At 37.9% G+C, this 24,407-nt stretch overlaps 1 non-coding gene and 2 pseudogenes across 1 annotated transcript; all 3 read left to right on the top strand.

Moving 5' to 3' along the window:
* The window catches only part of LOC122428262, a 33,050-nt pseudogene that overhangs the window by 7,389 nt on the left and 1,254 nt on the right, over positions 1 to 24,407 (top strand).
* LOC122427980 lies at positions 1,777 to 8,658 on the top strand (annotated as a pseudogene).
* TRNAY-AUA lies at positions 4,426 to 4,497 on the top strand. The gene has a single exon. It is a non-coding gene; the product is annotated as a tRNA-Tyr (tRNA).

Genomic DNA, 24,407 nt, shown 5'->3' with positions numbered 1-24,407 from the left:
ATAAGTAGTTCATGATCTGAGCCACAGTCAGCTCCTGGTCTTGTTTTTGCTGACTGTATAGAGCTTCTCCATCTTTGGCTGCAAAGGATATAATCAATCTGATTTCAGTGTTGGCGATCTGGTGATGTTAATGTGTAGAGTCTTCTCTTGTGTTGTTGGAAGAGGGTGTTTGCTATGACCAGTGTGCTCTCTTCACAATGCTCTATTAGCCTTCGCTCTGCTCCATTCCATACTCCAAGGCCAAATTTGCCTGTTACTCCAGGTGTTTCTTGACTTTCTACTTTTGCATTCCAGTCCCCTATACTGAAAAGGACATCTTTTTTTTGGGTGTTAGTTCTAAAAGTTCTTGTAGGGCTTCACAGAACCGTTCAACTTCAGCTTCTTCAGCATTACTGATCAGGGCATAGACTTGTATTACCATTGTAGTGAATCGTTTGCCTTGGAAACAAACAGGGATCATTCTGTCATTTTTCAGATAGCATTCAAGTACTGCATTTCAGACTCTTTTGTTGACTATGATGGCTAATCCATTTCCTCTACTAGGGCTAATAACCAAGCTTAATAACAGTGCAGAATACAAGATTAACATACAAAAACCAGCTTTGCTTATGGAACACTCTGAATGCAAAATTAAAAAAAAAAAAAAAAAAACTCGGTTTATGAGAACAATAAAGCAAATTAAACACTGAAGAATAAATCTAAATTAAGAAGTAAAATACTTGCCTGCTGAAAATCACAAAGCATTATTGCTTCAAGAAATTAAAAAATACTTAAATGCATGGGAGTCCATAGAGTCAAAGCTATGGCTTTTCCAGTAGTCATGTATGGATATGAGAGTTGGACCATAAAGAAGGCTGAGCACCTTCAGAATCAGAGTCAGGGAAAGTACATTCACATCAGCCACCCATTAACATTTTTATAGAATATTGAGCACCCTCCTAGCTTTCTGTATCCATTTTCTCCCACCTCTCTTCACTTTTCCTGCAGTAACTCGTTGGAAAAAAAAAATATCTGATAAGCCATTTCACTTTATATACTTTTATAAATGTTCCAAATTACTTATAATCAATTCAGAACCTCTGTTTTTTAAACAGAGTATTTCATAAGTTTGTCCTAGTTGATCTTTCTAGCCTGTTATGCCAGCCTTCTCACACTGAAACCCTGCACATATCACCACCCCTTTTTGCCCATCCCAAGAAGCATTTGTTTAAATGTTTGTCTTAAATCCTTCCATTCCTTTTATTCAAGTATTCTCATTGCAACAACTAGTCCAATGACAAGTACTCTCCATTACTTAACTGCACAAACTTTTTAGAGGTTTGTGGAAAGACTTAATTGTTAGAATTACTAATTGATGCTTGCTGTTGTTTAGTCACTAAGTTGTGTCTGACACTTTTGTGATCCCATGGTCTGTAGCCTTCCAGACTCCTCTCTCCATAGCATTTCCCAGGCAAGAATACTGGAGTGGGTTTCTATTTCCTTCTCCAGGGGATCTTCCTGACCCAGAGGTCAAATCCATGTCTGGTGCATTGGCAGACATATTGTTTACCATTGATCCACCTGGGAATCCAATGCTGCTTACCCTGGAATAATCAATTGATGTTTGCCTTAGAGTCAATAAGAATTTATGGATGGCCTCATAGCCTAGAACTATGTAGAATGTGATATCTAATCAAATTAATGATTTATAAGCATGTCATGATTATCTATATCTAATTACAACTTAGAATATTTATATGTATACACACACACACACACACACACACACACATAATTTTAGGTCATCTCCAAACCAGAGCTTTTGTCACTCACTGTGGAACCAATGGGCTCTATGAAGGTATTTATCATGGGATCGCTATGGTGGGAATTCCCCTGTTTGGTGGTCAGTATGTCAGTATAATAATACTGTTCGTGTAAAAGCCAAAGGGGCAGCTGTCAATTTAGACCTGCACAAAATGCCAAGTTCTGATCTCTTTAATGCTTTGAAGGCAGTTATTACAGACCCTTCTTGAGTATAGAATATGTTCTTTTTAAATTAGCATCAGTATTTTAAAGGGAGTTAATTGTTTCATTTAATGAAATTGGTAACTTTTACTTAATCACCTGGACACAGCTAACATCAAATACAATTATCTTATACATCTGAAACTCTGTGAAACCATTTAGATTCACTTACTGTTACTGGTAAATATATTTCAACTTCAAAGAAATATTAAATTTATTTAAAGAAGCTAAGCTGTTATTAAAGAGACACAAACATTTTTATTAATAACACCTTATTTTCTTAAAATGTGATATTAACACCATAAACACCATAATGAATTTAGTTCAGTTCAGTTCGGTTCAGTCAGTCAGTCGTGTCTGACTCTTTGCAACCCCATGGACTGCAGCAAGCCAGGCTTCCCTGTTCATCACCAACTCCTGGAGCTTACAAAAGCTCATGTCCATCAAGTAGGTGATGCCATCCAACCATCTCATCCTCTACTGTCCCCTTCTCTTCCTGCCTTCAATCTTTCCCACCATCAGGGTCTTTTCCAACAAGTCAGTTCTTTGCATCAAGTGGCCAAAGTATTGGAGTTTCAGCTTCAGTATCAGTCCTTCCAATTAGTCAGGACTAATTTCCTATAGGATTGATTAGTTTGATCTTCATTCAGTCCAAGCGACTCTCAAGAGTCTTCTTCAACACCACATTTCAAAAGCATCAGTTCTTTGACACTCAGCTTTCTTGATGGTCCAACTCTCACATCCATACATGACTAATGGAAAAACCATAGCTTTGACTAGACACGACTTTGTCAGAAAAGTAATATCTCTGCTTTTTAATATGCTGTCTAGGTTGGTCATAACTTTTCTTCCTAGGAGTAAGTGTCTGTTAATTTCATGGCTGCAATCACCATCTGCAGTGATTCTTCAGTCGAATAAAACAAATCTGTCACTGTTTCCATTGTTTCCCCATCTATTTGCCATGAAGTGATGGGACTGGATGCCAAGATATTAGTTTTCTGAATGTTAAGTTTTAAGTCAACTTTTCTCTCCCCTCTTTCACTTTCATCAAGAAGCTCTTTAGTTCTTCACTTTCTGCCTTAAGGGTGGTGTCATCTGCATATATGAGGTTGTTGTTATTTCTCCCAGCAGTCTTGATTCCAGCTTGTGCTTCATCCAGCCCAGCATTTTGCATGATGTACTCTGCATATAAGTTAAATAAACAGGGTGACAATATACAGCCTTGATGTACTCCTTTCCCGATTTGGAACCAGTCTGTTGTTCCATGTCCAGTTCTAACTGTTGTTTCTTGAACTACATACAGAGTTCTCAGTAGGCAGGTCAGGTAGTTTGGTCTTCCCATCTCTTGAAGAATTTTCTACAGTTTGTGGTGATACACATAGTCAAAGGCTTTGGTGTAGTCAATAAAGAGAAATATTTGTTTTTCTGCAACTCTCTTGCTTTTTTGATGATCTAATAGATGTGAGCGATTTGATCTCTGGTTCCTCTGCCTTTTCTAAATCCAGCTTGAACATCTGGAAGTTCACGGTTCACACGCTGTTGAAGCCTGGCTTGGAGAATTTTGAGCATTACTTTGCTAGCATGTGAGATGAGTGCAGTTGTGCTCTAGTTTAAACATTCTTTGACATTGCCTTTCTTTGGGATTGGAATGAAAATTGACCTTTTCCAGTTCTGTGGCCTCTGCTTTAGACAATAAAGCAAAAGCATAGAGAAATAGTAAAAAAAAAAAAAAAAAAAAAAAAATCACTTCATTCTCTACAGGTAGCTATGACCAACTCTCAGTAAAGAAGCATTATTTCAGATATTTATTTGCACTAATTTAAAAAAATAAAAAAATAAAAATGGAATCATTTTACTTGTTAATTAAAAACATCCTATTATGGTATATTTTAATTGAAAAATTTGAAAAAAAACGGGTGAAGTAAGGAGAGTGAAACAGTGAGATCCAAATGGAGACATAGAAGACACAGCCAGACACAGCCTCCTGTCACCTGACAAAGATCAATGATTAATCACTATTCATAAATAAAAAAAAATCTCCAGGAGAGCTCTGAAGTCCACTTAAGGAATTTTAGCAACACTGTGGACAAGAACAACAACAAAAGAGCTTGAGAATAACCACTTAGGAATAGAATGAAGACAGTTTCATTTTACTCACATGATTGCCTTTCCAAGTCAGCATTACTCAGCACCAAGAGAGAGCTTCACAGCTATAAAGAGTTTCTCATTAAGAAAGGAAAAGTGAGTTGAGTGACCAGCTTCTAAAATCTTTGGAGGCACAGAGATAGAAGAACCAATTTCAAATTGTAGCTACTAGGAGAGTTAACTAAGGCAGGTTGATAAGGAGTCCAAGCCTAAGACCCCTTTAAGGAGGACGTGAATATTCTTTCTTTTTCACATTCTTTTGCTTTATACAAGACTTCCCTGGTGGCTCAGACAGTAAAGCGTCTGCCTATAATGCGGGAGACCCAGGTTCAATCCCTGGGTAGGGAAGATCTAGAGAAGGAAATGGTAACCTACTCCATTATTCTTGCCTGGAAAATCCCATAGATGGAGAAGCCTGGTAGGCTACAGGCCATGGGGTTGCAAAGACTCGGACACGATTGAGCAACTTCACTTTCACTTTTCTTTGCTTTAGACATGTAGACCTCATAGACAACAGTATGTCTTCTTCAAGGACATGCTTTCTTTGAGCTCAGAATGTACATTATGGGAGAAGGTATAGGTAAAATTTCCACAGCCTTGAGTTCTGGGTTAACACGTTCCTTCTGGCTAATCTTGTGCTGATACCAACCTAGAATGTAAGTTATGGGAAAGGGTCTGGGCAAAATTTTCACAGCTTTGAGGTATTTTATACTATTCTCAGTAGCTAGCAGAAAAGTATATAATGCCTTGCTTAAACTAGGAAGGCAGGTAAACTTCCTACCACCTTCTGATGTCTATGTCAGAGCTTTTTTTGGTCACTATCACTTTAATAACACAAAACTCTAAGTGTCTGAGACTGCCTTTGGTCCCAGACTTAAATCTTCTCCTTCGTAGACCATGAACCCAGCAGAACTCCATAAGCTTTCATCAATCACAACTATAAAACAAGAGTTCTTTTAAAAGTATGGTCAGTTCAGTTCAGTCACTCAGTCATATCCGAATTTGTGACTCCATGGACTATAGCACCACAGGCCTCTCTGTCCATCACCAACTTCTGGAGCTTGCTCAAACTCATGTCCATCGAGTTGGTGATGCCATACAACCATCTTATCCTCTTCATCCTCTTCTCTTCCTGCCTTCAATCTCGCCCAACATCAGGGTCTTTTTGAATAAGTCAATTCTTCGCAACAGGTGGCCAGAGTATTGGAGTTTCAGCTTCAGCATCAATCCTTCCAATGAATATTCAGGACTGATTTCCTTGAGGATGGACTGGTTTAATCTCCTTGTAGACCAAGGGACTCTCAAGAGTCTTCTCCAACACCACAGTTCAAAAGCATCAATTCTTCAGTGCACAGCTTTCTTTATAGTCCAACTCTCACATCCATACATGACTACTGGAAAAACCATAGCTTTGACTAAATGGACCTTTGTCAGCAAAGTAATATCTCTGCTTTTTAATATGCTGTCTAGGTTGGTCATGACTTTTCTTGCAAGGAGCAAGTGTCTTTTGATTTCAAGGCTGCAGTCACCATCTGCAGTGATTCCCAGTTCAGTTCAGTCTCTCAGTCATGTCCGATTCTTTGCGACCCCATGATCCACAGCATGCCAGGCCTTCCTGTCCATCACCAACTCCCAGAGTCCACCCAAACCCATGTCCATTGAGTCAGTGATGCCATGCAACCATCTCATCCTCTGTTGTCCTTTTCTCCTTCTGCCTTCAATCTTTCCCACCATCAGGGTCTTTTCAAATGAGTCAGCTCTTCGCATGAGGTGGCCAAAGTATTGCAGTTTCAGCTTCAACATCAGTCCTTCCAATGAACACCCAGGACTGATCTCCTTTAGGATGGACTGGTTGGATCTCCTTGCAGTCCAAGGGACTCTCAAGAGTCTTCTCCAACACCACAGTTCAAAAGCATCAATTCTTCAGTGCTCAGTTTTCTTTATAGTCCAACTCTCACATCCATACATGACCACTGGAAAAACCACAGCCTTGACTAGACTACATGCTTCCATGTAATCTAACCTTATTTTGTTGTGCTTAAAGTTTGTTCGTTTCTTTTTTAAATATGAGGCATATGTACAAGCTATGCCTGTGCTTCATGATGGAGAATAAGAGACTAGATATTCAAAAATATAACTTTGATTCTCAGAATCCTTTGGTATTCTATTTCCTTATAATTAGTGGATTTGGATGATGCTACCTGACTACTGGAAAAACCATAGCCTTGACTAGATGGACCTTTGTTGGCAAAGTAATGTCTCTGCTTTTTAATATGCTGTCTAGGTAGGTAATAACTTTCCTTCCAAGGAGTAAGTGTCTTTTAATTTCATGGCTGCAATCACCATCTGTAGTGATTTTGGAGCGCAGAAAGATAAAGTCAGACACTTTTTTCCCATCTATTTGCCATGAAGTAATGGGACCAGATGCCATGATCTTAGTTTTCTGAATGTTGTTTTAAGCTCTTTTTCTTTCACTTTCATCAAGACGTTCTTTAGTTCTTCTTTGCTTTCTGCCATAAGCGTGGTGTCATCTGCACATCTGAGGCTATTGATATTTCTCCTGGCAATCTTGATTGAAACTTGTGCTTCATGATATCTGCATATCTGAGGCTATTGATATTTTTCCTGGCAATCTTGATTCCAACCTGTGCTTCAGGACAAAACATGGTCCACTGGAGAAGGCAATGGCAAACCACTTCAATACTCTTGCCTTGAGAACTCCAAGAGCAGTATGAAAAGGCAAAAAGTATGGTACTGGCCAAAAATAGACACATAGACCAATGGATAGGTTTGAAATCTACTGAAACTAACTCTTACTTACAAAATAAACTCTCTTATATAAGGTTAAATAATATTTGACAAAAGAGCCAAGAACACTTGATAAGAAAATGGTAGTCCCTTCAATAAACGGTGCTGAGAAACCTAAACAAGTTTATACAGATGAGAATGACCCCTATTTTACATCATTTATTAAAATTAACTAGAAATGTATCTAAAACATAAACATAAGACCTGAAACCATACAACTTCTAGAAGAAAGCATAGGAGGAAAACCTCCTTCAGAAGGGTCTTGCTAACAACTTCTTGGATGTGACACCAACAATACAAGGAATAAATGCAAAAATCAATAAGTGGGCTACCTCAAACTCAGAAGCTTCTGAACAGTAAAATAAATGGTCTACAAAATGAAAGACAACCTACAAAACTGGAGAAAATATTTGCAATTTAAATACCTGATAAAGTTAATACACAAAATATGTTTTTAAATAACTCATATAACTCGTGTAAAATAAAGTTAAATGAGCGGAGTTACCAAAAAGATTTTTTCCAAAGAAGACTTACAAATAGCCAACAGATATATGAAAGGGGGCTTGACAACATTAAGGATCAGGAAATGCAGATGAGATATCACCTCACACCTGTTAGAATGGCCATCTTCAAAACAAAAGGTATAACAGAGTTGGTGAGCATGTGAAGAAAGGGAGTTGGTGGGAATGTACATTTCTATCACCAATGTAGAAAACAGTAGGGAGGTTACTTCAAAAATTTAAAATAGAACAACTATATATCCATCAATCCCACATTGGGGTACACATCTGAAGGAAATGAAAAAAGAATATGGAAGATACATCTTGCACGCCCATGTTCACTATAGCATTATTCACAACAGCAAATATATGAAAACATCCTACGTGTCTATCAATGAATGAAAAGAAAAAGAGGATATGGTATGTGTATGTAAAGGAATTCAGCAAAGAGAAAGAATGAAATTTTGCCATTTGCATCAACATGGAATTGTGCTAAATGAAATAAGTCAACTAGAAAAAAGGGTTTCTTTCTCATAGACCTGCCCGTCAATGCTGCTTCCTGTCACTATCATGTTCCCAATACAACACTCAACAAAAGATAAATTCAGTATACTCAATCTACATATTCTGCATTTCTATTTCTAAACTATAAAAATACTATTTCCAAGTATAAGTTGCTTTCTCCCAGGCCTCCAATCATTACTGAGATTATGAAACATCCAATGGATTCTAGCTGATAGACTATCATATCTAAAATATCTCAAGAGGAAACAAGCTTTCAAATGCATTCTGCTCTTGGTGATATATTTGTGACATAAGATATTGATCATTATGCAATATAATTTTATAATATATAATAGTACTAGGCATATTGCATCCTTAACAAATTGTTCAAGTTGGTATTTATATATTCAATTTTAGTTATAAAGAAAATGCTATGAAATTATCAAGAATTTACCATGATCAGCCTTTGAAGCCCCTGGACTGAACAGTTTTCTGGATTGAGTTTGTCATGTACCACAAAGGAGCCAAACATGTTTGAACAGTCATCCATGACCTCACCTGGTACCAGTACCACTCTCTGGATGTGACTGTCTTTCTGCTATCATGTGTGGCAACTATTATATTCATGGTCATGATCACTAAATGTTTACTGTTTTGTTGCAGAAGTTTGGTAAAACTGCAAAGAAAAAGAGAGTAGTCTTCTTCTTTTTTTTTGAAGGCTGGGCTAGAACTCTCGATAGGGTCCATCTGAATAAATCCAGCTGCCGATTTGAAAAAATTTCTCTCCTGTTCTGTTCTTTCTCTCCTGGTTCTTGTCCATTCCTCAATAAATCAAGTCAAAGATCAAAGACTCACTCCAAAAATGTGCCACATGATTCAGAATTAAAGTTTAAAGTAATCTATTCTTTAAAAAGAGAAGATATATATGCACATGGAAATTGTTACCATTAAAGACATAATGCTTTACTTTTTTCATTGCTTTAAGTTCAACCAGTTGAGATGCTGCTTGAGGCCTTAGGAATATAATGACTAATTCTATTTCCATAGTGATGAGGTTGAATATTTCATAAATATCTAACAAAATTTTGCATTCAATATGTAATAGCTATTTCATATTTTTTAAAGAAACTAGACAAGAAGTAATGCAGAACACACTCTAGCCAGAGCTTCTTTGCCAGTCAAGAATATCAGAATTCTATTAGGGTTTCTATTCTGTTGTAAAGCACATTTTAAACCATCAATTTCCTTTCACATCACACATTAGACTTTGTCCCCCTTGGGATACAAAACACTATTTTTTTGTCTTTCATTTGAAGATTATCCTCCATTTGAATATTAGTGATGAAAGAAGACTCTCGAGAGTCCCTTGGACTGCAAGGAGATCAAACCAGTCAATCCTAAAGGAAATCAATCCTAAATATTCATTGGAGGGACTGAGGCTGAGGCTGAGGCTGGATCACCCATCTTGAAGATGTTCAAACTGGATTTAGAAAAGGCAGAGGAACCAATGAGAGATCAAATTGTCAACATCAGTTGGATCCTAGGAAAAGGGAGAGAATTCCAGAAAAACATCTACTTCTGCTTCATTGACTATGATAAAGTCTTTGACAGTGTGGATCACAACAAGCTGTGGAAAACAATTCGAGAGATGGGAACACTAGAACATGTTACTTACCTCCTGAGAAACCTTTATGCTGGTCAAGAAGCAACAGTTAGGACCAGACATGGAACAATGGCTGGTTCCAAATTGGGAATGGAATAGGTCAAGGCTGTATGTTGTTATCCTGCTTATTTAACTTATATGTAGAGTACATCATGCAAAATGCCAGGATGGATAAAGCACAAGTAGGAATCAAGATTGTTGGCAGAAATATCAATAACCTCAGATATGCAGATGACACCACCCTTATGGCAGAAAGTGAAGAGGAACTGAAGAGCCTCTTGATGAAAGTGAAAGAAGAGAGTAAAAAAGCTGGCTTAAAATTCGACATTTAAAAAATGAAGATCATGGCATTGGGTCCCGTCACATCATGGAAATAGATGGGAAAACAATGGAAACAGTGAGAGACTTTATTTTCTTGGGCTCCAAAACCAGTGCAGGCGGGGACAGCAGCCATGAAATTGAAAGACCCTTACTCCTTGGAAGTAAAGCTATGACCAATCTAGACAGCATATTAAAAAGCAGAGACATTACTTTAGCAACTAAGGTCCATATAGTCAAAGCTATTTTTTTTCCAGTAGTTATGTATGGGTGCAAGAGTTGGACCATAAAGAAGGCTGAGCATAGAAGAATTGATTCTTTTGAACTGTGGTGTTGAAGAAGACCCTTGAGACTCCCTTGGACTACAAGGATATCAAACCAGTCAATCCTGAAGGAAATCCAATCCTGAATATTCATTGGAGCTGATTGAATCCAAATCTTTGGCCGAAGCTCCAAATCTTTGGCCACCTGATGCATAGAGCTGACTCATTGGAAAAAATCCTGACACTGGGAAAAATTGAAGGCAGAAGAAGGGGAAGACAGAGGGTGAGATGGTTGGATGACATCTTCGACTCAATGGACATGAGTTTGAGAACTCTGGGAGATGGTGAAGGACAGGGAAGCCTGGCATGCTTCCGTCCATGGAGTTGCAAAGAGTTGGACACAACTGAATGACTGAACAGTAATACCCAGTAACTTGGAGTTGCACCTCAAGGAATCTCATGAAGAAAATCTGCCAGCTTGAAACACTTCTCAGGTCCAGAAAGCACCAATGCTAAACCCTCACCATAACAACCAAGAAATTATATGTCTGGAGGCAGAGGAGCACTGTTGCTACATGAGCAAAGAGGGGAGCTGAATCCCCGCTCTTTTTATACTGCATGTGGTAATAAGCTTAAGTTCAGAGAGAAGGCATGTTTTAATTTTAGATGTAGTTTGATTATAAATGAGACGATATGTTACTGAACTAAATCTCTTCTTATTATTGGAAATTTATATAACAATTTTTACTATGTGAGAACAGAAAGAAAAGCCATTGACTCTGCCCTGGGTCAGTGATACCCCTTTAATGGCAGAAGGTAAAGAGGAACTACAGAGCCTCTTGATGAAGGTGGAAGAAGAGAGGAAAAATACTCGCTTGAAACTCAGCATTCAAAAAACTAAGATCATGGCATTCAGTGGCATCACTTCATGGCAAATAGAAGGGGAAAAAGTGGAAACAGTGGCAGATTTATCTTCTTGTCCTCCAACATCATTGCAAATGGTGATTGTAGCTATGAAATTAGAAGATGCTTACTCCTTGGAAGAAAAGAAGCAAACCTAGACAATGTATTATAAAGTAGAGATATCACTTTACTGACAAAGGTCTATATAGTCAAAGTTATGGTTTTTCCAGTAGTCTTGTATGGATGTGAAAGTTGGATTGTAAAGAAGGTCCAGCACTGAAGAACTGATGCTTTCTAATCGTGCTACTGAAGATCAACCAGTCAATCCTAAAGGAAATCAAACCTGAATAACCACTGGAACAACTGATGTTGCAGTTGAATCTCCAATATTTTGGCCACCTGATGAGAAGAGCCAATTCATTGGAAAAGACCATGATGCTGGGAAAGAATGAGGACAAAAGGAGAAGGGGGCGGCAGAGAATGATATGGTTAGAGAGCATCATTGACTCAATGGACATAAATTTGAGCTAACTCTGAGAAATAGTGAAGAATAGAGGAGCCTGACATGCTGCAATCCATGGGGTCACAGAGTCAGACATGGACAATAGCAAAAACATTTACTTAATTTTATCCTACTTTAATTTTACTTACAATAGAAATATTTACAAAGAAGAAGCAAACTGTTTAGAGTTGCACTGCAGATACTTTGGATGGAAAATGCACTTCCCATAAAAGCTATTTTCTATGGGGATGATTTCTCCATCAGAAACTCAAGAAGTTTGTTTACTTTGTTCTTTTCCTTTGTCTCAATATTCCTCCTGATCCTTTCATGAACTGTACTGTGACCACTATACTAAGCTCAAGTACTGGTTTCTTATTAACTAGCATCAGCCTGAAACCTGCAGCAAATATGAAGACATAAGTTGAATTTTAATAAAAATAAAGATGTCTCTAAAAACAGAATATTCCTTTTCTTTCCTTCTTCTCTAACCCTACAGGTGAATTTGGGGGAATCTGGCCATGCTTTTGTTTTGAAATTCCACCAAATCCTTCATTTAAAAAATATTTCTTTATTTCTTTTCTAAAAAGCCTATCTTCAACATACTTGCCAATAATTTGCCCTTGATGTAAAAAAAAATTATTCAGTCTAACTCAGATGATGTGTATTAACCAAGTTCAGTAAATGATTCACCATGGACTTTGATATTTATAACCCAATTAACATGACCTAAAATGACTATGTAAAAACAAATGCAAGTCAATCTAATATAAAAATAGAACAAACATAAAACCATCTTAGGATAAACATAAATGACTTGGGAAAACATCTGTCTGTTTACAGGTATAAGAACAAGGTAACTATAATTTATTATTAGTTGGGGAAATTAACTATAAAGAAATATAGGTTTTAAAAATATATTTTCTCAATTTTATGAAGCTTTGAGTAACTAAATAATTGTAATATTTTAAGGAATAGAGCTTAAAAATATAAGCACTAATGTTACTGCTTAAACATCTAATGCATGTAAATAAAGCAACATTACACCATAATCCTAAATCATGCGTTGCTGCTGTTGCTGCTAATTTGTTTCAGTCGTGTCCGACTCTGTGCGACCCCATAGATAGCAGCCCACCAGGCTCCTCTGTCCACAGGATTGCCTAGGCAAGAATACTGGAGTGGGTTGCCATTTCCTTCTCTGAAAAATCATACATTACCAATATGATAATGTCCTTTCCTATAATAATCTTTAAATCACAGTTTAATCTTTGGTCATTTTATGCCAAACTCAAGATACCTGTTCTGTTTTTTATTAATATAAAATGATGTTAACATAAAGGAATTTAAGTAAACTTAGGATTTCAATATCTTGTTTCTGAATTTTCTGAATTTATTCAAAAGAATTACTCTGATAAGTAAATACATATCCTAAAGCTTTTCTTAAACAAAAATATTTACCTATATGTATCATCTGTACATCATTATGAGGCTTCCCAGGTGTTGCTAGTAGTAAAGAACCTGCTTGCCAATGCAGGAGATATAAAAGTCATGGGTTTGATCCCTGGGTCAGGAAGATTCCCTGGAGGAGAGCATGGCAACCCACTCCAGGATTCTTGCCTGGAGAATCCCATAGACTGTGGAGCCTGGCTGGCTACAGTGCATAGGGTAGCAAAGAGTCAGACATGACTTAAGTGACTTATCACACACATGCATCATTCTATTCATTATATGAGTAATCTGGTAATAATTTTAGGTATGCAAAGGCTAAACCTTTCAACATGTTATATTTTTCCAGTTTAAGGGCTAATAAAAACTATTTTTTTTTTTTGGAGTTTGATGACCTCTGGCTCTCATAGTCAGTTAATATATTTTAAAATACCTTTAAACTACTTAATTCATATATGACTATATTATGAAATCCTGCTCAAGTTTTTATGCATCATGATAATCTAAAATGCTAATAGGTAGATGCAGTACCTTTGTTCATGTGTGTACATTCATATATACAAAATCAAGTTCTATATGTTATAAACAAAAAGTTATTCATGCAGTGATATGCTTTGATTATTAAACTTACTTGCCTTTTATGATAAGGGAAGTATTTGTTTCTAGTATGTTCTACATATTTTAACAAAGATAATAATTTACCTGCAGACTCAGATCTACCATATTGCCTAAATTAAGTATAAACCATGATATTTTAAATGGTAATAGAGTTGGGATTTAGAAGGGCCTGGCATCTTTGGAGCAAAAAACAAGTTCTGCAGTGTACATGAATTGCTACCTACCATTTTGTGCTTTTCAATTTTATTTTCTCCCCAGGTTCTTTGCTTCTGCATCTCATTCCAGCTCTACCATGGTTCTATATATTCTTGCTCTAAACTTTGCCAAATAGGCTGAGATCCTAATTCTCATTGCCAGTTCCTGCCATTCATTTCCCCCCAAATCAGTTCTTCATATATTTAGATGTAATTCCCTCATATATGATATCAACAGTCTATATGACACCATGAAATTCAGACATCTACCTTTCACACTTACTGCAATTGTCAGATGTAAGCCATGATTCTTCATGTAGGGAAACCACTCCAGGTATGTAAGAGCTCTCTGTAATGATGTCAGTCTTACCAGGAATCAACAAGTCTTCCCGTCCATATGGAAAAGATTCATTTCATGTGTGTAATATTTTATATATATAAAAAAAAGGTTATTTCCACAAGCTCTCTATAATGGTTGAGAAATTTTGATATAGAAGCTATAAATACTTCCATTTCCTCACTACTCTAAACAAAATATAAAATCTTTTACTTCAAATTCATAATGGCAAAAAGCAAAGAGAAAGTAAAGAGCCTCTTGATGAAGGTGGAAGAGGAGAGTGGAAGGGCTGACTTAAAACTTAACATTAAAAAAACTAGGACCATGGCATCTGGTCCCACCACTTCTTGGCAAATAGGTGGGGAAAAAGTGGAAACAGTGACAGACTTTATTTTCTTGGGCTCCAAAATCACTGTGGATCATCACTGCAGCAACAAATTAAATGACACTTTCTCCTTGAGTGGAAAGCTATGACAAACCTAGACAGTGTATTAAAAACTGGAGATGGGGGGTGGTTGTAAGATGGCAGAGGAATAGGACAGGGAGATCACTTTCTCCCTCACAAATTCCTCAAAAGATCAGTTGAACACTGAGAAAATTCCACAAAACACCTTCTGAACACTGGCAGACGACACCAGGCACCTAGACAGGCAGCCCATTCTCTTCAGAAGGAGGTAGGACAAAATATAAAAGATAAAAAGAGAGACAAAAGAGTTAGGGACAGAGACCCATTCCATGGAGGAAGTCGTGAAAGAGGAGAAGTTTCCAAACACCAGGAAATCCTCTCACCAGTGGGTCTGTGGGGAGTTTTGGAATCTCAGAGGGCAACATAACCAGGAGGATTAAAAAAAAAAAAAAAAAAAAACCCCACAGAATACGTGCCTAACCACAACTCCCAGCAGAAAAGTAGACCAGACACTCCAGCCTGCCAGCAGTGAGCGGGGGCTGAAGAGGGAGGCACGGGCCGCATGCCTAGGGTAAGGACCGGGTCTGAATGCCCTGAGGACAATCTGGGGGAGCTAACGTGAGATAGCAACCTAAACTGTGGGATAGCCAGAGAGAGAGAGAGAGAAAAAAAAAAGAGAAAGAACTTTCTCACAAAAAGCTCTAAACTAAGGCACTGCCAGGCCTGCTCACAGAACAAAGGACTGAGCAAATACCAAAGGAGAGCTAGCTGGCTGCGGACGGGCCCCTGCCCCCGCCGGAGGCAGAGAGGCAGGCAGGTGGCAGCCAGAGTCGGAAGGCGAGGGCCAATCTTGGTCTCAGACATGGCGCCCTTTACCAAACTACCAGCAGGCTCCCAGTTGCTGACCAAGTCTTCCTGAGATCCTGGATGGTTGACACACACCAGGAGGGCCTCAGTCAGAGATCAGCTCCCCAGAGGAGACACTCGGCACACCTAAGACCATGCTCTCGCGGCGCACCCAGGAAACTGAGCACCTGGGACCTGGGAGGTGATAAGATGCACCACACACCTAGGAGACTGTGCTTGCCAAGCACCTGGTCACCTGAGCTGCCCGGACCTGGGAAGGGCACAAAATGCAGACCCAACTGAGTCTGTGCCATTGTGGAATACCCGAGAACCTGAACCTGAGAGGCCTAGACTTGGGAAGTGCACACAACCCAGGGCCCACTTTAGATAGTTCCCCTGCAGAGCAACCTGGAGCCTGAGCAGTGTAGACTAGGAAAGGTCACACACGCTGTGAGCAGGGGCCAACCCAGTTGTGTCCCAGACACTGTGAACACTCCCCACACACACCAGTGATATTTGTTTGCAGTGTTTCTCGCACCCTCCCCCCCCCAGCACAACTGAACAAGTGAGCCTAAATGAGTGACCACCTTCGCTCCCTTGTGTCAGGGTGGAAATTAGACACTGAAGAGACTTGCAAACAGAGGAAGCCAAAATAAACAAAAAAGAGGGAACCACTTTGGAAGTAACAGGTGCAACAGATTAAAACCCTGTGGTTAGCACCGACTACATTGGAAGGTGCTTATAGATCTTAAAAAGAAGTATAAATTGGAACAAGGAACTATCTGAAACTGAACTGACCCCACACTGCCCTCAACAGCTCCAGAGAAATTCCTAGATTTAATTATTTTCATTTAATTTTTTTTAATTTTTAAGTTCTTTATTACCCCTTTAATTTTAATTTTTATAGCCCATTTCTATAACCCGTTTTTATAACCCACTATTACCTTGCAAAAAAAAAAAAGACCCTATTTTTAAAGCAAATTTCATATATATATTTAATAACTTTTGTGATTTTGCTTTGTTTTTTTAATGTTGTATTTTCCTTTTTTTTTTCTTTTTTCATTTATTTTTATTAGTTGGAGGCTAATTACTTTACAATATTGTAGTGGTTTTTGTCATACATTGACATGAATCAGCCATGGATTTACATGTATTCCCCATCCTGATCCCCCCTCCCACGTCCCTCTCTACCCGATTCCTCTGAGTCTTCCCAGTGCACCAGGCCCGAGCACTTGTCTCATGCATCCAACCTGGGCTGGTGATTTGTTTCACCATAGATAATATACATGTTTCGATGCTGTTCTCTCGAAACATCCCACCCTCACCTTCTCCCACAGAGTCCAAAAGTCTGTTCTGTACATCTGTGTCTCTTTTTCTGTTTTGCATATAGGGTTATCATTACCATCCTTTTAAATTCCATATATATGTGTTAGTATGCTGTAATGTTCTTTATCTTTCTGGCTTACTTCACTCTGCATAATGGGCTCCAGTTTCATCCATCTTATTAGAACTGATTCAAATGTGTTATTTTTAATGGTTGAGTAATATTCCATGGTGTATATGTACCACAGCTTCCTTATCCATTTCTCTGCTGATGGGCATCTAGGTTGCTTCCATGTCCTGGCTATTATAAACAGTGCTGCGATGAACATTGGGGTGCACATGTCTCTTTCAGATCTGGTTTCCTCGGTGTGTATGCCCAGAGTGGGATTGCTGGGTCATATGGCAGTTCTATTTCCAGTTTTTTAAGAAATCTCCACACTGTTCTCCATAGCGGCTGTACTAGTTTGCATTCCCACCAACAGTGTAAGAGGGTTCCCTTTTCTCCACACCCTCTCCAGCATTTATTGTTTGTTGACTTTTGGATAGCAGCCATCCTGACTGGCGTGTAATGGTACCTTATTGTGGTTTTGATTTGCATTTCTCTGATAATGAGTGATTTGAGCATCTTTTCATGTGTTTGTTAGCCATCTGTATGTCTTCTTTGGAGAAATGTCTGTTTAGTTCGTTGGCCCATTTTTTGATTGTGTCTTAATGTTGTATTTTTGAGAGTCTAACCTCTACTCTAGATTTTTAGTCTTTGCTTTTTGGTATTTGTTATCGTTTTGGGCCTTTACCAATCCAGTCTTCAGTACCCACTTTTACTTAGGAGTGTGGTTACTGTCTTGATTGCTCTCTACTCTTTTGACTCCTTTCTCTCCCCCAGGTCACCTCTATCTTCTCTCTCTCCCTTCTCTTTTCTACCTAACTCCATGAATCTCTTTGGGTGTTCCAGGCTGTGGAGAACACTTAGGGAACTGATTACTGGCTAGATTGGTCTCTCTGCTTTTGACTTCCCCTCCTCTCCTCCTGGTCACCTCTATCTCCCTCCTCCCTCTTCTCTTCTCTATGTAACTCTGTGAACCTCTTTGAGTGTCCCTCACTGTGGAGAATCTTTTCACCATTAACCTAGATGTTTTATCATCAGTGTTGTATGGATGGAGAAGTCTTGAGGCTATTGTAAGAATAAAACTAAAAGCCAGAGGCAGGAGGCTTAAATCCAAAACTTGAGAACACCAGAAAACTCCTGACTCCAGGGAACATTAATCAACAAGAGCTCATCCAAAAGCCTCCATACCTACACTGAAACCAAGCTCCACCCAAGAGCCAACAAGTTTCAGAGCAAGACATACCAAGCTACTTCTCCAACAAAGCAGGAACATAACCCTGAGCATTAAACTGTAGGCAGCAGAAGTCACACCAAACCTATAGACACATCAAAGCTCACTACTGGACACTTCATTGCACTCCAGAGAGACAAGATCCAGCTCCACCCATAGAAAACTAATACAAACTACCCTAACCAGGAAACATTGACAAGCCACTCATCCAACCCTACCCACAGGGAGGAATCTCCACAATAAAGAGGAACCACAAGCTTCCAGCATACAGAAAGGTCACCCCAAAGACAGCAATCTAAGCAAGATGAAAAGGCAGAGAAATATTCAGCAGGTAAAGGAATGTGACAAATGCCCACCAAACCAAACAAAAGAGGAGGCGATAGGGAGTCTACCCAAAAAGGAATTCAGAATAATGGTAGTAAAAATGATCCAAAATCTTGAAAATAAAATGGAGTTAAAGGTAAATAGTCTGGAGACAAGGATTGAGAAGATGCAAGAAATGTTTAACAAAGACCTAGAAGAAATAAAAAACAGTTGATCAATAATGAATAATGCAATAACTGAGAATAAAAGCACTCTGGAGGGAACCAACAGTAGAATAACTGAGGCAGAAGATAGGATAAGTGAGGTGGAAGTTAGAATGGTGGAAATAAATTAAGCAAAGAGGAAAAAGGAAAAAGAACTAAAATAAATGAGGACAACCTCAGAGACCTCTGGGACAATGTTAAATGCCCCAACATTCGAATCATAGGAGTCCTGGAAGAAGAAGACAAAAAGAAAGGCCATGAGAAAATACTTGAGGAGATAATAGTTGAAAACTTTCCTAAAATGGGGAAGGAAATAGCCAACCAAGTCCAAGAAACCCAGGGAGTCCCACACCCAGAGAGTCCCAAACCCAGAGAGTCCCAAACAGTTTCACCCAAGATGAAACTCCCCAAGACACATGTTAATCAAATTAACAAGGATCAAACACAAAGTACAAATATTAAAAGCAGCAAGGGAAAAACAATAACACACAAGGGGATTCCCATAAGGATAACAGCTGATCTTTCAATAGAAACTCTTCAGACCAGAAGGGAACGGCAGGACATACTTAAAATGATGAAAGAGAAAAACTTATAACCCAGATTACTGTACCCAACAAGGATCTCATTCAAATATGAAGGAGAAATCAAAAGTTTTATAGACAAGCAAAAGCTGAGAGAATTCAGCACCACTAAACCAGCTCTTCAACAAACGCTGAAGAATCTTCTCTAGACAGGAAACAGAGCAAACGTTATAAACTCAAACACAAAACAACAAAATAAATGGAAGCAATATCATACTTATCAATAATTACCTTAAATGTAAATGGGTTGAATACCCCAAACAAAAGACAAAGACTGGCTGGTGGTATACAAAAACAAGACCCCTATGTATGTTGTCTACAAGAGACACACCTCAAAACAAAGGACACATACAGACCGAAAGTGAAGAGCTGGAAAAAGATATTTCATGTAAATGGAGACCAAAAGTTAGCAGGAGTAGCAATACTCATATCAGATAAAATAGACTTTGAAATAAAGACCATGAAAAAAGACAAAGGACCCTACATAATGAACAAAGAATCAATCCAAGAAGAAGATATAACAATTATAAATATATATGTACCCAACACAGGAGCACCGAATATCTAAGGCAAATGCTAACAAGTATGAAAGGGGAAATTAACAATAACACAATAATAGTGGGAGACTTTAATACACCACTCACACCTATGGATAGATCAACTAAACAGAAAATTAGCAAGGAAACACAAACTTTAAATGATACAATGGATCAGTTAGACTTAACTGATATCTATAGGACATCTCACCCCCAAACAATGAATTTCACCTTTTTCTCAAGTGCACACGGAACCTTCTTCAGGATAGATTACATCGTGGGCCATAAATCTAACCTTGGTAAATTCAAAAAAATTGAAATCATCTCAAGCATCTTTTCTGATCACAATGCAGTAAGATTAGATGTCAACTACAAGAAAAAAAAAACTATAAAAAATGCAAACATATGCAGGTTAATCAACACACATCTGAATGACCAACAAATCACAGAAGAAATAAAAAAGAAATCAAAATATGCATAGAAATGAATGAAAATGAAAACAGAATAACCCAAAACCTATGGGATTCAGTAAAAGCAGTGCTAAGGAGAAGGTTTGCAGCAATAAAAGCTTACCTCAAAAAATAAGAGAAAAATGAAATAAATAACCTAATTCTACACCTAAAGCAACTAGAAAAAAGAAGAAATGAAGAACCCCAGGGTTAGTAGAAGGAAAGAAATAATAAAAACTAGGGCAGAAATAAATGAAAAAGAAGCAAAGGAGACCATAGCCAAAAGCAACAAAACTAAAAGCTGGTTCTTTCAGAAGATAAATAAAATAGACAAACCATTAGCCAGACTCATCAAAAAAAAAAAAGAAAAAAAAAAGGAGAAGAATCAAACCAACAAAATTAGAAATGAAAATGGAGAAATCACAACAGATAACACAGAAATACAAAGGATAATAGGCTACTATCAGCAACTATGTGCCAATAACATGGACAACTTGGAAGAAATGGACAAATTCTTAGAAAAGTATAACTTTCCAAAACTGAGCCAGGAAGAAATAGAAAATAACAGCCCCATCACAAGCACAGAAATCAAAACTATAATTAGAAAACTTCCAACAAACAAAAGCCCAGGACCAGATGGCTTCACAGCTGAATTTTACCAAAAATTTAGAGAAGAACTAACACCTAACTTTCTCAAACTCTTCCAGAAAATTGCAGAGGAAGGTAAACTTCCATACTCATTCTATGAGGCCACTATCACCCTAATACCAAAACCATAAAGATGCCACACAAAAAGAAAACTATACAAAAAGATGCCACACAAAAAGAAAACTACAGGCCAATATCACTGATGAACATAGATGCAAAAATTCTTAACAAAATTCTAGCAAACAGAATCCAGCAACATATTATAAAGATCATACATCATGACCAAGTGCTCTTTATCCCAAGGATATAAGGATTTTTCAGTATTCACAAGCCAATCAATGTGATACACCACATTAACAAATTGAAAGATAAAAATCATTTGATTATCTCAATAGATGCAGAGAAAGTCTTTGACAAAATTCAGTATCCATTTATGATAAAAACCCTTTAGAAAGCAAGCATAGAAGGAACGTACCTCAGCATAATAAAAGCTATATATGATAAACCCACAGCAAACATTATCCTCAATGGTGAAAACTTGAAATAATTTCTCCTAAAACCAGGAACAAGACAAGGGTACCCACTCTAACCACTATTATTCAACATAGTTTTAGAAGTTTCAGCCACAGCAATCAGAGAAGAAAAAGAAATAAAAGGAATCCAGATTGGAAAAGAAGAAGTAAAATGTTCACTGTTTGCAGATGACATGATCCTCTACATAGAAAACCCTAAAGACTCTACCAGAAAACTACTAGAGCTAATCAATGTATATAGTAAATTTTCAGGATATAAAATTAACACACAGAAATCTCTTGCATTCCTGTACACTAACAATCAGAAAACAGAAAGAGAAATTAAGGAAACAATTCCATTCACCTTTGCAATGAAAAGAATAAAATACTTAAGAATAAATCTACCTAATGAGACAAAAGACCTATATATAGAAAACTATAAAACACTGATGAAAGAAATTAAAGATGACACAAATAGATGAACAAATATACCATGTTCATGGATCAGAGGACTCAATATAGTGAAAATGACTATACTATCCAAAGAAATCTATAGATTCAATGCAATCCCTATCAAGCTACCAACAGTATTCTTCAGAGAACTAGAACAAATAATTTCACAATTTGTGTGGAAATACAAAAAACCTCAAATAGCCAAAACAATCATGAGAAAGAAGAATGGAACTGGAGGAATCAACCTGCCTGACTTCAGATTGTACTACAAAGCTACAGTCAAGACAGTATGGTACTGACACAAAGACAGAAATATAGATCAATGGAACAAAATCGAAAGCCCAGAGATAAATGCACACACTTATGGACACCTTATCTTTGACAAAAGAGGCAAGAATATACAATGAAGAAAAGACAACCTCTTTAACAAGTGGTGCTGGGAAAGCTGGTCAAACTTGTAAAAGAATGAAACTAGAACACTTTCTAACACCATACACAAAAATAAATTCAAAATGGATTAAAGTTTTAAATATAAAACCAAAAACTATAAAACTCTAGAGGAAAACAGGTAAAACACTCCCTGACATAAATCACAGCAGGATCCTCTATGACCCACCTCCCAGAGTAATGGAAATAAAAGCAAAAATAAACAAATGAGACCTAATTAAACTTAAAAGCTTTTGCACAATGAAGGAAACTATAAGCAAGGTGAAAAAGCCTTCAGAATTGGAGAAAATAATAGCAAACGAAGCAACTGACAAAGAATTAATCTCAAAAATGCACAAACAACTCCTACAGCTCAGTTCCACAAAAATAAGCAGCCCAATCAAAAACTGGGCCAAAGAACTAAACAGAGATTTCTCCAGAGAAGACACTCAGATGGCTAGCAAACACATGAAAAGATATTCAACATCGCTCATTATCAGAGAAATGCAAATCAAAACCACAATGAGGTACCACCTCACGTTGGTCAGAATGGCTACTATCTAAATGTCTACAAATAATAAATGCTGGAGAGGGTGCAGAGAAAAGAGAACCCTCTTACACTATTGGTGGGAATGCAAAGGAGTGAAGCCACTATGGACAGCAGAGTGGAGATTCCTTAAAAAACTTGTAATAGAACCGCCACATGACCCAGCAATCCCATTGCTGGGCATACACACCAAGGAAACCACAATTGAAAGAGATATGTGTACCCCAATGTTCATTACAGCACTGTTTACAATAGCTAGGACATGGAAGCAACCTAGATGTCCATCTGCAGATGAGTGGGTAAGAAAGCTGTGGTACATATACACAATAGAAAATTCAGTTCAGTTCAGTTCAGTCGCTCAGTCATGTCTGACTCTTTGCAACCCCATGAACCACAGCACGCCAGGCCTCCCTGTCCATCACCAGGTGGGAGGAGAAGGGGACAACAGAGGATGAGATGATTGCATGGCATCACTGACTCAACTGTCATGAGTTTGAGAAAAGTCTGGGAGGTGGTGATGGACAGGGAGGCCTGGCATGCTGCAGTCCATTGGGTTGCAAAGAGTTGGACACAACTGAGCGACTGAACTGAACTGAACTGACTGAAGGCTTTATATTTGTATCCTATGAAGGAATGGTTAGTTGATGGCCAGGTTTGCAATGTGGTGAGAATGAAACTAGAAAGCAAGTAATGTGGTTTGGTTTCATCTGCTCTTGTCATCTAAAGTGTGAAAAAAAAGTTTTTTTTTTTTAAGGACCTTGTTTCTTTATTTTCTAACTCACCTCAGTGTTTTGTTCTTGTTGTTCTATGGTCAACTTTTGAACCCAAACACAAAGTTTTTCTCTATTGTGGCAAGTCCATTTACCCCTTCTATTTTCCTTTTGAATAATTTATTTTTTAAATTATGTTTATGTGTTAAGTAAATTTTGCATAAGAGGTAAATTACGTTTGAAAAGTAGTACTTTTCTTGCATTATTTAGTTAGATAGATTTTTTGAGGTATTCTTAACATGTAATAATGCATTAGTTTCAGATGGTGACAAAAATTTAATCAATAGCCAACCTAGGGGAAAAAAAATGGAAAATTTTATCAGTGCCAATCTGAGGATTATAACCCTGGAGAAAATCTGACAGGAAACTCTGAAGAATGGTCTGCCCATTAGAAGTTAAAGAACTGTCATATAAGTTTTTGAGGGAAAGGGTTATACATGAGCAGGTTATATATCAGAACATTATATTGCCAGTTTATGTAGTCCTAAAAAATGATAAGCTTCCGTAAGCCTCTTATCCTTATTCATCAGAGGGCAAGTGAAAGTGAAAGTCACTCAGTCCTGTCTGACTCTTTGTGATCCCATAGACTATACAATCCATGGAATTCTCCAGGACAGAACACTGGAGTGGGTAGCCTTTTGCTTCTCCAGGGGATCATCCAACACAGGGATCAAACTCAGTTCTCCTGCACTGCAGGCAGATTCTTACCAGCTGAGCCACAAGGGAAGCTGATATGAAGTGAAACTCACTCAGTTGTGTCTTACTCTGCGATCCCATGGCCTATATAGTCCATGTAATTCTCCAGGCAAGAATACCGGAGTGGGTAGCTTTTCCCTTCTCCATG

The sequence above is a fragment of the Cervus canadensis genome, chromosome 26 (assembly GCF_019320065.1).
Source record: "Cervus canadensis isolate Bull #8, Minnesota chromosome 26, ASM1932006v1, whole genome shotgun sequence".
Taxonomy (NCBI): domain Eukaryota; kingdom Metazoa; phylum Chordata; class Mammalia; order Artiodactyla; family Cervidae; genus Cervus; species Cervus canadensis.
Note: the sequence above shows the minus strand (reverse complement) of the source record. Positions and strands in the feature narration are given on the sequence as shown.